Raw genomic sequence first — 6,000 nt, 5'->3', positions numbered from 1 at the left:
TGCACTGGTTTTGCAATGTTTCTCCTGAATGTTTTGATAACTCTTTTCCAAAAAGCATTAACTCTGGGACAAATACAATGCAATATTTCAACTCAGAAAAACTGGCAAAGTTATGAGAAACTAAAAAGGGTGTCTTAAAAGAGCACATTTCCAACAACATTCACCATAAATACCACTATTTATGTGGTTTAGAAAAGGCATGGACTTACACAGTACCTGTAATTTTTGAGGAACTACAACTAATTTTTCAACAGTAAATCTTTCCCTTGCTTTGTAATCAAAATTCAATAAAGCCTATGGAGCTTTCATGTTATGTCTACAATGAAAAAGAACTGGCTGGACATCCAGGCTCAGAGGGTGGTGCATTAAGTTACATCCAGTTGGTAGCCAGTCACTAGTGATGTTCTCCAGAGCTCAGTTTTGGGGATAGTCCTGTTTAATATCTTTGTCAATGACCTGACAAGGGGATCAAGGACACACTCAGTCAGTTAGCAGGTGACACCAAGTTGTGCAGGAGTGTTGATCTGCTGAGAGCTGGAAAGCTGCACAGTGGTGATGGGCCAAGGCCAATGGTAAGAAATTCGACAGGGCCAAGTTCTGGGTCCTGCCCTTGAATCACAACAACTGCAGGTTTGGGGCAGGAAAGCTGGCTGGTTGAAAAGGATCTGGGGGGCTGAGAACAAGCTGAACACGAGCAAGCATGTGCCTAGAGAGCCAAGAAGGCCAATGGCATCCTAGATTGTATCAGAAACAGTGTGGCCAGCAGGACCAGGGCAATGTACTCAGCACTGATGAGACTGCACCTCGAGTCCTGTGACGAGCTCTGGGGCCCTCACTACAAGAAAGACATTGAGGGGCTGGAGTGAGTCCAGAGAAGGGCAACAGAGCTGGTGAAGGGCCTGGAGAGTAAGTCATATGAGGCACAGCTGAGGAAGCAGGGGGTGTTTAGCCTGGACTAAAAGGAGGTTCAGGGATAACCTTATTGCTCTCTACAACTACCTGAAAGAAGGTTGTAGCCAGGCGAGTGTTGACCTTTTCTAACAGCTAACAAGTGATAGACAAGAGGAAATGGCTTCAAGTTGTGCCAGGAAAGCTTTAGATCAGATATTAGAAAACATTTCTTCACAGAAAGGGGTTTTTCCAGCATTGGAACATGCCATGGAAGTGGTTGCGTCACCACTTCTGGAGGTATTTAAAGGATGTGTAGATGTGACACTTGGGGACATGGTCTAGTGGTGGACTTGTATGTTTTAGATTAAAGGTTGGACTTAGAATTTTTTCCAACCTAAATGATGCTATGATATTTAACACCAGTAATGTGTATTACTCCTACCATTATCTGTGGCCTGAGAGATGTCAGGAGAAGGATGGGGATGAATTCCAATTTTAGAACCAATTTTCTATGGGGTGCAGTCCCCCTTTTTTTAATAGCCCAATTTGGCTCAAAGAATGCTTCAAGGCATGCTTTAAAAGCAGCAGCTTCTCAACTACATATGTCAGGTGGCAGCCAATAATAAAATTTTATAACTTGTTGAAAAGTAAGATCTGCAATGGAAAAAACTGTCACACCCTTAATTATTGCATCCTGAATGAGCCCAGTACAATAAAGGATACTGATAAATCTCGGGAGACACAAAAGTCACGTCTGTAACAGCAAGACAGACCAATGCTGTGTGTTCTGTGCAGCAGAGTTCTGGAGATCTTGACTTTTTAATCAGAATGCCTGGCTTGTAGCCTCAGCAGCATGCCTTCTGCATGGCTGCATGGAAAACCAGCCCAGGACGTCCTTGAACAAAAAATAACATTGTTAAAAGTCCCAGTTATCTTATGCTAGGTGTAACAATCAAAGACCCTGAGCCCCAGTTCCTGAAACATAAAATCTTGCACTCTTTGGTGCGCTCTTTACAGCATGGTCTGTTTTTCTGTGAGGGAAAGAAGCTGCAGTTCAGACACACAGAGCAAATGGAGCATAGGGGAAATAGGACTACAGTATGATTTAGGTACTTGAGTTCTGCTGGTTTTCGGAGTGCTAAGTTTCCTTATTATCAATGAGGATCTGGCTTTGGGTGATTTGTGCACAGCCACACAAGGAAGAAGTGACAGAAGAGCAAACCTTGTTTCAGCAGTGCTGTTGTAAAGATACAGTATTGTGTTTAAATGCTGTGCAACTGTGGGTCTTTGTAATCACTTTATTTAATATGCTACTTTTGCCTTTCTCTTAGAGGAATGGTATAAAATACTTGTAATAGCCACATCTTTACACCATTTGGCAGTTTATGCAGTTTAACCAGTGTTGATTATATAAAAAAATCAAGAAGAAGGAAAAAAAACCAAAAAACACACACAAAAAACCCAAAAAACAGTGTTGATTATAAAAAGAAATAAAGAATTAGGGAAAAAATATACAAAAACAAAACAACCAAAAAACCAACACCTACCAAATGCATCAAAATGGGCTTTAAAATTTCTTTGGGGTTTCTCCATCTAAATGCAACCACATGCATTTTGAGCCAGCCCTCCCCTCCTCCCGGCTCGTGGTGATTTCTGTGCTTGCATCCCGGTGAAGCCTGGATCCCGAGCTGCCTTGCCTGGGGCTGTCGCTCCCTCTGGTGGCTCTGTGCTCTCCGCACCGCGACTCCAGAAGATGGCTTCCTCACAAACGCAGGAGAGGAGACAGCACTAATCTGATGTGCCGCAGATTTCCCTGCGTGCACAAGCGTGCTTGGTACACTGGATTAAAGAAGGAGATAAAGAAATGAGACTTAAAGAGAAGGAGCTGGCATCCCAGCTGGTTTAGGCCCACAATGGAGTGAGATAGGTGGGTTGCAGCCCACCAGCTCCTCTGCAGTGTTTCCCTGCTTGATGGAATTTATGGCACGGTGTATTTGGAAATGAGACTGCTCACACAGCTCGTGCCAGCTCTGCTCCCTGTGAGGGGAAATCTGGGCAAGCATCAGGAAAATCTGCAAGGTTCCCTCCACGAGCCTTCCAGCAGATTGTTTTGTCAGATGTTGGCCACCCTGCAGATACAGCCCCAGGCTCTATAGATCTCTGAGGGCCCCTGCCAAAACCTCCTGTGTGTCACTGGGCTCTGCTCTCCCTCCTCACCTCCTCACAGGATTTGTGGAGCAGAATCCATTTCCCTGCATCTCCCTTTGGGCCCCCAGGAGCCTGCAAGGAGAGGATTTCATTGTCCTGAGCCTGCCTCAGGCAACATTCACTCTAAAATATCTTTCCGCAGCGATCCAAAGAGAGGATCCTAATGCCAAGAGACAGTGCTCCTTTCTGTGCAAGTCTCTGCACAGATCACCATGGACATCAATAGGTCAGGCGTGCAGGCAGAGAGCCGGTGATGGAAAACATGCAGTCTGAGATCTCTGCTTCTGTCGGTGATGGGCAGACAGCCCTTATTACACAGGACAAGGTTTGACAAAAGAAATAAGTTATTTGTCTGAAGAAAATGCTGTTCCTTTCATTCCCTTTTATGCTATAGAACAAATTATGATGAGGGTAATTCCTTTGAAATTCACTGAAGTATTTCCTGTATGGCTCTGTTGCTTCATGGATTTGATTCTTATTGAAGTGCTTGAAAATGAGTATATCTTGAGGCTCTAAACCCTTTCCACTGTCTGAAACAGAGTGAGACCCCTTCTCATCACTAACCAACACTCAGGACCTGCTAGCCCAAGTCTCAGCTTGTGCACAGCTCCTGTTAAAGATTGGAGCTTAGTGCCCATGGCTCTCTGCATCTGAATATTAGATTCCAAATCCACCATGTGGATCCTGTTAACTCCACGCTGAGAAAGAATACCAGAGCTCAGAGTGATAATCTGTAATGAGCCTAACCCAAAATCCCCAGCCAAAGCAGCTGTGACCTCTGAAGGAGCTCAGACCCAGATCCAGACTTCTGTGACTTACCCCAGCTCCACAGGCTGTGCATGCAACATTAGCACAACTCCAGTCCCAGGGGACAAAAGCAAACCACAGACTTGCTGATGCCCCAGCTGTGCTTGATTTACTGAAACTGGATTACAGGCTTTCCCTATCACAACCGGCCATACCACTGGCATGGCTGGAAGCAAGGGACATGATTGTTTTCTCCTGCAGCATGCTAGTATGTTCCTGCTTATTTTCTATACCGTAAACAAAAGCGAAGCAAGGTTTGATATTTACACAAAAGCTGTTTCTCTGCAGAGTGGGAATGAGAACAAAGTCGTTGATTACAGAAATCTTCCAACTCCTCCTTTCCACTGGTCATCTCCTTGCCCCTTCTTATGTCAATACTTCCAATTCTGCAGCTATTTTCTGCTCCTTAACCTGGCAATGGGAAATGCTAAAATCACTCACCTCTTCAATTTTTCTGGCAAGATATGAATCAACACTATCTACAATATATTAATGTCTCTCTCAGTAAGTACAGCTGTGAGGAAAAGAACAAAACAAAGAGAGGTGAAACAATGGTGAGAACAAGCCTCCTGCAAAGCTTTCAAGCCTGCTGTGTTTTTATTGATGCATACCCCTCTGTGTGCAGGATATCTTACTTCTTCAGCATTTATAGTCTTGGGTGAAGGCAAGGAGATATATGAGAGAAGTCTAGCTTCAGAAGCTTCTTGATCAGTTTCTTGGGCTACAATTTTAGTTTTGATTTTTTCCAGAATACATCTCCCATGCCTATTGCTGATTTTCTCTGAAAACTAATCAACACATCAATTTTTTTTTTTGTTGTCTTCCAAAGATGATGTCAAAAATCTGAATAGGTATTATACACTTTACATGCAAAATGTAGATTTTGATCAAGGAACTTGTTACAGAAATTATGCACAGCTTAAAGGTCTCCAAAAATATCAAAGTGGAAAGACTGAGAAGGCCCTTATTAGATCCACCTTGTCATCAGATGCACCACTTATATCTGCCCAGGAACACAACCTTACTTTGTTGTTACCCTTCCAGTGAAAAGCCTGTCCAGGGCTCACCCACCTGTCTTGAAGGAACAGGAACAGAAATGCTTTTCCTGTTTACAACAGATTGACATAATACACTCCAAGAAGACATAAACCACAGGTCAGGTCCTTACTCTGCCTTCAAAATTTCAATACCTTGTCTCTTTTCCCTGGTAAGAGTCAGGCTGAAATTGCTTTGGGAATAAGAGAGATTTTGCTCATGTAGCCCTGTGGGGAAAAGATTAGGAAATCACAAGCCTCGTCTTTCCTATGTGAAAGAAGTCATGCTTTGCTAAGGGATCACAGTGCTTTCTGAAGGAGATATGCAGCGGTTTCAGAAGTGTGCTGCATGGCATTGAGGGCTAGAGAGCCAAAACTATCTATGCAGATCATTGCACCCACTGGAGCATCCCTTGCACGGGTCAGGTTATGCTTGAATCATCTCTCCCCACTGGTGAGCTATACAGAGAGAGGCAGCCCAGGGAAACTTCTGGGATCCACTGACCTACAGCTGCCTTTCTTAGGTATGTAAATTAAATTTCCAGATAGGAGACACTTGAAACAAAATACCCATAATATAATAAAGCCACATGTTAGTGACAGATGTAATTCCCTATGCCTTCCCGCAGCACATGGGTGTGCACACATGCCCACACACCAGTACACATGTGCACAGTTCAGGATGGTGTGCATTCAGTTCAGCCTTGCATCTTTGCATCCTTTCAATTTTGCATCAGTGTGATTCTCTCCTAAATGATGAGTTTTTGAAGCAAAAATGCCTCTACTTTTGTTCCTTATATTCCTTTGAACCTGCTATTTGTTAGAATACTACTCATTTTTCTTGTCTCATTCTTTTTCCTCTCTCATTCTTTGTAATGGCATGGGCTGAGCACAGCATTTGCTGGTTCCCCTGTAACTCAGATCTCCCCTCTGCCTGGTGGGCTGCAAACTTGGAGCAGGTCCCTGGTTGTTTTGTTTCTGTTGGGATACTTTTCCTGTTTGCCTTTGTCCTCCTCAAGGGGTTTTCTGCAGCCTCCTGCAATCTTGTTTGATTTGGTTT

The sequence above is a fragment of the Onychostruthus taczanowskii genome, unplaced genomic scaffold (assembly GCF_017590055.1).
Source record: "Onychostruthus taczanowskii isolate IOZ18803 unplaced genomic scaffold, ASM1759005v1 scaffold11, whole genome shotgun sequence".
Classification (NCBI taxonomy): domain Eukaryota; kingdom Metazoa; phylum Chordata; class Aves; order Passeriformes; family Passeridae; genus Onychostruthus; species Onychostruthus taczanowskii.
The sequence above is the reverse complement of the archived record's forward strand: the minus strand, read 5'-3'. Positions refer to the sequence as shown.